The 8,017-nt window shown below is 29.6% G+C and overlaps 1 long non-coding RNA gene across 1 annotated transcript; it reads right to left on the bottom strand.

Moving 5' to 3' along the window:
- Positions 1–3,366: 3,366 nt before the first annotated feature.
- LOC133788645 (uncharacterized) lies at positions 3,367–7,811 on the bottom strand. Its single transcript, XR_009873303.1, has 3 exons — positions 7,499–7,811; positions 6,430–6,607; positions 3,367–3,627 (listed from the first exon to the last, which is right to left on the bottom strand). It is a non-coding gene; the product is annotated as an uncharacterized LOC133788645 (long non-coding RNA).
- Between the last annotated feature and the right edge of the window lie 206 nt (positions 7,812–8,017).

The raw sequence follows: 8,017 nt of genomic DNA, 5'->3' as shown, positions 1-8,017 counted from the left end.
ATTTCGGGACGAAATTCCTTTTAAGGAGGGTATAATGTAGTGCACCAAAAATTTTTTTTTAGATTATTTAAATTTTGTGTTTTATTTTGTTTAAATGTTAAGTGTGATGAATTGTTTTATTTAAATATTGTTTATTTTATTTAGTTGTTGTTTGTTTTATTTGATTGTTTGATTTAATTGTTAGAATTGTTTGGTATAATATTTTTGAATTTAAATTTGTTAATTGTTTGTTTGGTTATTTATTTTAATAAGTGAATAATTGTGCAACATGTTTATTTTACTATTAGTGTTACATTTTAAATAAGTGTGACAATTGATGTAATTATGTGAGTTTTGGTTGAATGCACTAAGGTGCATGGTAGATAGTGATGCACCCTAGTGATTTAGTGTGTGCAAGTATATGGTAATAAGATGCACATGTGTGGATTTTCTACACATTTTATAATTGCCATTTATTTGATATTATTGAGTAGTTTTATTTAAATGATAGATAAATAAATAAAATAAAGGAAAGGGCAAGTAGTGTGGACGTGTAGTGTAGTGGGAAAGGGATTGATATTTTTCCATTATTTTTCTAAGGTAAATAAATTTAAATTGGAAGAAGATAGCTATTATGGGTAAGCGAATTTGGACATTTTATTCAATTAAAATACTCTTTATTATAAAGGATTTGTAGGCTGAATTAGATGAGTGGATTAGGGAACTTACCATTTCTTTTGGTGAGGCTTTATGAGGGAATTATGATTAAAAGGAAAGAAAAGAAGGAAGAGAGGCCATTTTGCAAGCTTGTGCCGTGACCTAGAGAGAGAGTGGCGAGCTAGAGAGAGAGAAGGGGAAGGGCTGCCATTTTTTCTAGAGAGAAAGGAAGAAGAAGAAGAAAGGGTTCAAGCTAGGGTAAGGTTTTTGGTTGTTTTTCCTTTTGATTAATCTAGTATTTTGGGTTGTCTCTAACTTTGTTCATCTTCTTCTCCATCTTGATTATTCAAAATATACAACCCCTAGGGTTTGAGCAAGGAGGTTATTGGATTCTTGATTTTCTATCAAGAAGAGGTATTGAAATCCCTCCCTAAATTTTGTGATTATTGGTTTTGATGAATAGATTATTAGAGGGATCATGGTTAAAGGGGATTTATGTTTTGGGTAGGAAAAATAGGTACTTTATGTTCTTGATATCTTGTTGATAATGAGTTGTTTGATTTGCATGAAGGGTATTATGGTTTGATGTATAAAAGTGTTTTGATGTTGATTTTTCTATGTATAATGATTAGTGGTAATTTATGAATGCAATATGGGGATTTCGGCCTAGGCATACCTAAGGATCATCTTGATATTTTGTTTGATGTTGTATGATTTTCAATATATTAGATCCATATTTTAAGACCTATGTAATTTGGGTAAAATGATAATTGGCAATCTTGCTATTTGGATCCATGAAATTTTGATAAGATGCATGTGGTATTATGAATGAAGAAATTATAAGATGCATGAAAATAATGATAGAAACATGTTAGGTTAATATAAAGACATATGTGAATATGGTGTTTATGAATTAATGTATGTTATTGTTATTGTTATAGTTAGTGTTTTGTTGGATTTCATGTGTAGATTCAATGGAATAGAAAAAAAAGGGATTTTATAAGATTGCATGTGAATATGTTAGTAATATTCTTATAATTATGTATATAATAAGAGCATGATGAGATTTTGGACATTTATGATTTTATGTGAAATTTTGAGATAAAAGATGAATTTCATGAGAAATTAAGCTTGCTGTATTTTGTAAATAAATGGGTAAAAGTTTGATAAAAAAATGATTTGCATGCATAAGTAATGTCCTTGATGTTATGTTAATTTTATGAAATTAAAAATGGTATTTTAAGTCACAATAAAATGATATTTTACTCAAATAAATACCTACAGAATTTTTATTGTATTTTTAGAAAATATGAGGTTTTAAATTGAATATGGTGATTTTTAAAGATAAAAATTGTTACTGGAACTTTTGTAAAAAAAAAATGTGAAGTGTTTCAATAAAATGAATTTGATGAGTATTGGAAATAAAATTAATACCCTAAATTATGGTAATATTAAAAGTAGCATTTTAATATGATATGAATACATATTTTGATAAGTTATGATTTTTCTTTATTTTTGATTGAGAAAAATATTTAGAATCAATTTATTGTCATTTTCAAAGAAATTAAATAGTGGCTGAAAATTTGGTTTAAAAAGTTAAAAATGATTATTTAATTGTCACATATGGGTTTATGTTACATAAAACTAAGTCTTAAATAATTTAAATAAAATATATTTTCCCACACTTAAAAATATATTTTTTCTCACATCATTTATGTAACACAATTAACCAATATTAAAATTGATTTTCTAAAGAAACATAGTAATCATAGGCATTTTAAATAAATTCCAAGCTCTTGTTAGTTCTTTGTAATTTGAGAATAATAAATGAAATTATCACATATTTTTTTTAAGCTAAATAAAATTATTTTATAAAATAATGTTTTGAGAGATTTAATCAACCTAGAAATTTTAAGAAAAAATAAAGCATGTTATAAGTCTATTAATTTTTAAAAACGATAGAAGTAAGACATGTAAAATTATCGTTTTAAAACGTCACAATTACGCAATGTTCTCACGTATGCATGTTACATGCAAATCCACTTTTACGTCCAAAATTATCTCTATTATTCAACCATGTGGTTTTTATAGAAAGATCATGCATGTAAAATAGGCAAAATGAGCATTATTCTTTTATGGCCTTATGTGTAGTCAAGAATAATTGTATGTTATGTGTAACTCTTATTATGTGTGCATAGCCCATGCACACATGAGTTGTATAAAAGGGCAACATACACTACTACAAAAATGGGATTTCCCGACAGTTTTTAACTGTCGCTATTAAGCAATGACGACAGTCGACTAACTGTCGTATTTGCTTATGCCGGCGTAGGGTAGCTACGCCGACAGTTAATAAGTGTCGTTGTTGCTGGCTACGCCGACAGTTAATATGTGTCGTCATTGCTGGCTATGCCGACAGTTAATAGATGTCGTCATTGCTGGCTATGCCGACAATTAATACATGTCGCCGTTGCTGGCTACGCCGACAGTTAATATGTGTCGCTGTTGCTAGCAATGCCGACAGTTAATAGATGTCGCCATTGCTAACAACTCCGACAGTTAATAGGTGTCGTCATAACATTGAATTTATATATATAATAATTTTTCGATATATATTTTTAAAACTTTTAATTATATTTTTAACAAGTGAAGTTTGATATAAATTTAAATAAAAAAATTACTCACATAATTAATTATTATTACCATAAATTGTAAAAAAAATTATATTTATCATAATAAAAATTCATATACACACAACATTTATTCATACAATTAAAATGTAAATAATACATCTAATCCCCATGAGACTAAAGAAGTCTCAATGAAAATTCATTATTCTCGATGTAAATAATACATCAAATCCTCACTGTATATAATTCTTACAAGCAAGAAAAAAAATAATACCCAACAACTTGGAGAAGAATTTCGTGTTGCATTAGTTCTCTTATATAATTGTCTTGGTTCTCTTAAATATCCAAGTAGAGTTTTAGTCTACAATACAGATTAAAAACCATTAAAGTTAAACCAAAACTAAAATACATAAAGAACTTGAAGTTGCAGAATAAATAAAAAAGGATGATTGTGGTTTTCAGTCACAAAAATAATTTATATAAAAGTTGTATTTTTCTTATCAAATTGGATAGCCTCATGGCTTAAGTAGTTAGTCTTAATTCTTTTTTCTTTGTTTTTTTAGTGAAATTCATAGAATTTTATTGGGCAAACAGCCAAGATGAAGCAAAAACATCAAACATAAAGAGTTTTAAGACCACAGACATGAAGGCAAACCAAGCCACCAGACTCTAGGGGAATCAAGAGATAATGCAAGTTTTGCTAAGAAATGAACTGTAGAATTACTAACTCTATAACAATGACCAATGGAAATTTAAAAGTGCTCAAGCTATTATTTAAATAAGAAAATGATCAAACTATTAGAATACAAAGAAACATAAAGCTATGCTTCAATTAAAATAAACACAAATTGAGATAGTAGTTCTAGTGCAGAAAAGGAAATCATCGAATAAATATATAAATATATATCCTATGTCTCAATTGATTGAACCCAAAACTGACCAATTGATTTTTTTAGAAAATTTTCAATTGTTGAAAGAATACATTGTTTCAGCTAAGACCATCGAACATGGTGAAAACAATTACAATTTGGAAGAAAACAAATAACTTGGATATTATTTAAGTAAGAAAATGATCAAACTATTAGACTACAATGAAACATAAAGCTATGCTTCAATTAAAATAAACACAAAATAGTAGTTCTGGTGCAAAAAAAGAAATCATGAATTATCAACCAATATGCTAATAACATCAAACTTTTGTATAGCACTTTATACTATTGAACCTACATGTGATCACAAGAACCAAAAGTGATGCTCAATGTTATAAATCACCTCACTAAAGACATTAGACAAGGGACAAGAAGAAAACTAACATATACAAAACAAGAAATACAAAAGGTTATGCTATATGGGTATGCCAACACGCAATATATACATTCATACAAGTATATGTTATAATCAAACCAATCAAACAAACACAATTCAATTATAGGATGATCATAGACAAGTCTACATCAATTCAAACAATACACAAGTTTTCTTTCTTATCTCCGCAGCACACAAATTTCTCAGATCCTACTTCACTAAAACACACAAGTTCTCAACCTTCCGTTATCACCGCAGCACACAATAACAATCTCAGAATCTACTTCACTATGGATGAATATTTAAGATAGTCAAACTACTCTAACATTTGCATAGTATTAAAATAAAAGTTAGACGCATAACTCTTGAAAACTGTTGCAAAATAATTTCTTTGAAGTCTGTCTCAACACATACACACATTTACAATGTTATAATATAATGAAAGTGAGTCAAATCTGAATTAAATCATTAAATAATAATTCAAAGAAGAGAAAAACCAAATGCTCATCCTACTCTTTCTTCTCAGCCTTGGGTTAAGTCAAATACATTATTCTCAAGAATTAGAAGCATAATGTAGTAGTGTATTTGCATCCAATTAATCATTGTGTATAAAGAAGCATAATGTTAATAATATCAAGGTCTCAAGAATTAGAAATTGAAGTGAGGTTAATAATAAAACTTCAGCAAAAAAAAAAAAGCCAGTCTCAAATAGCTTATCAAATATTATCACTTAAAATTTCAGGTAAAAAATTACATTTACCAAGGCTCATTTGAATTTCTATAAATAAGTCCTATCTCAAATTTCTTGATAATTTGTTAGGCAATGTCAAGTACTTAAACTTCATGGCATTGCATGACTATATACACATCATCTGAAACAAGAATAACAGGAGGGTATAAACTTTGTTATATTTCCGGTGACTAGATAAGCAAGCCAGAACCATTCTAATATAGCCACAGAAAATTATAGTCGAAAATAATTATAGAAGTTATCATATGATAGAGTAAACTTTTTGTAATTCTATTAAAGACGAAATGAGATTTATACTTTTAACAGCAATAATAATATCTCAATTATTTCATCTGACATCTATCTAGTCATAATTGATAGAATTCACAACATGCCAAAAAATGCTTATTAAGTTTCATAAACATGCTCTCTGTACAAATATATTTTGTATAACAATGTTGCCAAATTTAAGCTATACATAGCACACTGCGATAAAATCTTTCAATTTATGATTCAAACAAATCAGCCATACATAAAACAGGAGTATTTTTAATCATGAGCATTTTTTAAAGCCAAGTAAAACTCTTTTCGAGAAAAGCATAATAGAAGGGGAAAACATATTATAAATTGCATAGTGGGAGATTAGAATTTTTTTCAACTAACTTAACATTTATCAAGTTAATATAATATACTACCAGATAAGTTAATATAATTCTTGAAACTCTGGTTTGGCCAAACTTTTGATGATGAATCAGAACCATACACACACAACCACTAAAAATGATTGAATGTGAACTCTGGTGTCAAGCATCAGGGGAACCAGTAAACAGAAAATTGCAGAGAAGAAATAATTAACACCAGTGCCCCCAACTTTAATTTTTGCAAAGTAAAAAAGAAAGAAAACCCATAAGGCTCCCACACTGCGATAAAATACACATGAGTTTGGGCCAATTATCAAGGATATATATGTATATTTATATAACAGGGCATTTAAAAAAGGTGTAAGAGATCAAGAAACAAGAAGGAAATAGTGTGTGCAACTCAAATAGGCAACACACTAAGTGTATTTTATCAAACACTTTGTGTGCAACACAAAAGCATAAACCAAAACATATGTAAAATACAAACCTGTGATAAAAAATCTCAGACAAGAAAAACTCTAGCCTTCTCTCCTCTCGCTGCTTTCACATACTGAAAAGCATCATCAAAACTCTGGCCTTCTCTCCCAATAATATAAGCAATTACCAAAGATGTGGATCGGGAGACCCCTTGGCAACAGTGAACGAAAACCCTCCCTTGTTGTTCCCTAACATCCTCAAAGTAATCAAAAACATCATACAAGATACTAGTAATATCCTCTAACGGACTATCTTGTAACCACAAAGTTCTATACTTATATTTTATACTCAATATATACTCATCAACTCTCACAACAAAGTACGTACACATGCATCTCATTTATCAAGATCGTAATTATCATTTATATATAAATTAAATATATATTAATACATAATTCAAATTCAAGATTTTTTTTTTCATCTTCATATTACATGCTAAACAGTAATTAATAGAACAGCAAACATTAATTCAAGACAATAAATTCGACATTTAATATATATATAAATAAATATAGAAGAGGCTATCTCCTAATTGTGAATTGAATGGCCAACGCCAGGGCTGTGACCAGGAGCAGTTGGCCTGAAGTCGGTGGGGTCATGGACAGCAGGTGGCGGTGGTGATGGTGGAGATGAACCAATCACCACCTGATGATCACGTACGGGTGCGGCAGGAGGAGCGTTAGCTAGTGATGAAGGCACCACTTTGTTGGTGCTCTCAACTTGCATTTTACGAATATTATTATTGTTATTATTGTAAGAAAGCTTTTCGGTTTCGGTCTTAGTCTTAGCTAAGTTCATCATCAAAGACCTTCCCTCAATAATGGGAATTCCTTGAGTGAAAATACTAAATAATCACCTGCTCAATATATATAAATTTACAAGATCAAGGAGTCCACTTTTGCACGGAAACCCCTTTCTCCAGTCAAATTTTTTTTTTTAAAAAAAAGAGGAAAATAGTCTCATAAAAGATTATAGTAAACACCACAATTTTAAAATTCAGAACATCATTTTTAGCAAACAAAATAAAGTAAGCCAATAATTATAAATATATAAGTATATATTCAAGAGAAGGGACATACCCAGCATAGTCCGTGCTCAACTTCTTCACCCCGGCCAGCGGAGGCGATGGGACCGAAGGAGGCGGCGTCCCGAGCAAGCAGAGGTGGCGCTCAACTTCCATTGACCCACCAGAGGAGACGAGGATGAGCTCGATTCAAAGGCCATTTATTCAGAAAGGCTAAAGGCGATAGTCGATCGTGCGAGAGGTGCAGTGAGAGGCTGGAGATCGGAGGCATGGAGAAATTTAGGGATTGAGAAAGAGAGATATGAGGGATTTCAGAAAGAGAGAGTTAAAAATAAAATAAGAAATAAAGTATTTAAATCAAATAGTGGAGAAATGAAAATGAAAAAGTTGAAGGTTGGCGCCCAAATTTTGTAGTACCCGCGTAGCATAATATTTATTTATTAGTGTTAGATTTTAAATTATAAATACTATTATATTAAATTAAAATGTTTTCTTATTTATAAAAATTAAATTAATTTTGTTATTACAAATAATCAATTTATTTATTTATAGTTCAAAATTTATAATGTCTGTA

Source organism: Humulus lupulus, chromosome 7 (assembly GCF_963169125.1).
Source record: "Humulus lupulus chromosome 7, drHumLupu1.1, whole genome shotgun sequence".
NCBI lineage: Eukaryota > Viridiplantae > Streptophyta > Magnoliopsida > Rosales > Cannabaceae > Humulus > Humulus lupulus.
Note: the sequence above shows the minus strand (reverse complement) of the source record. Positions and strands in the feature narration are given on the sequence as shown.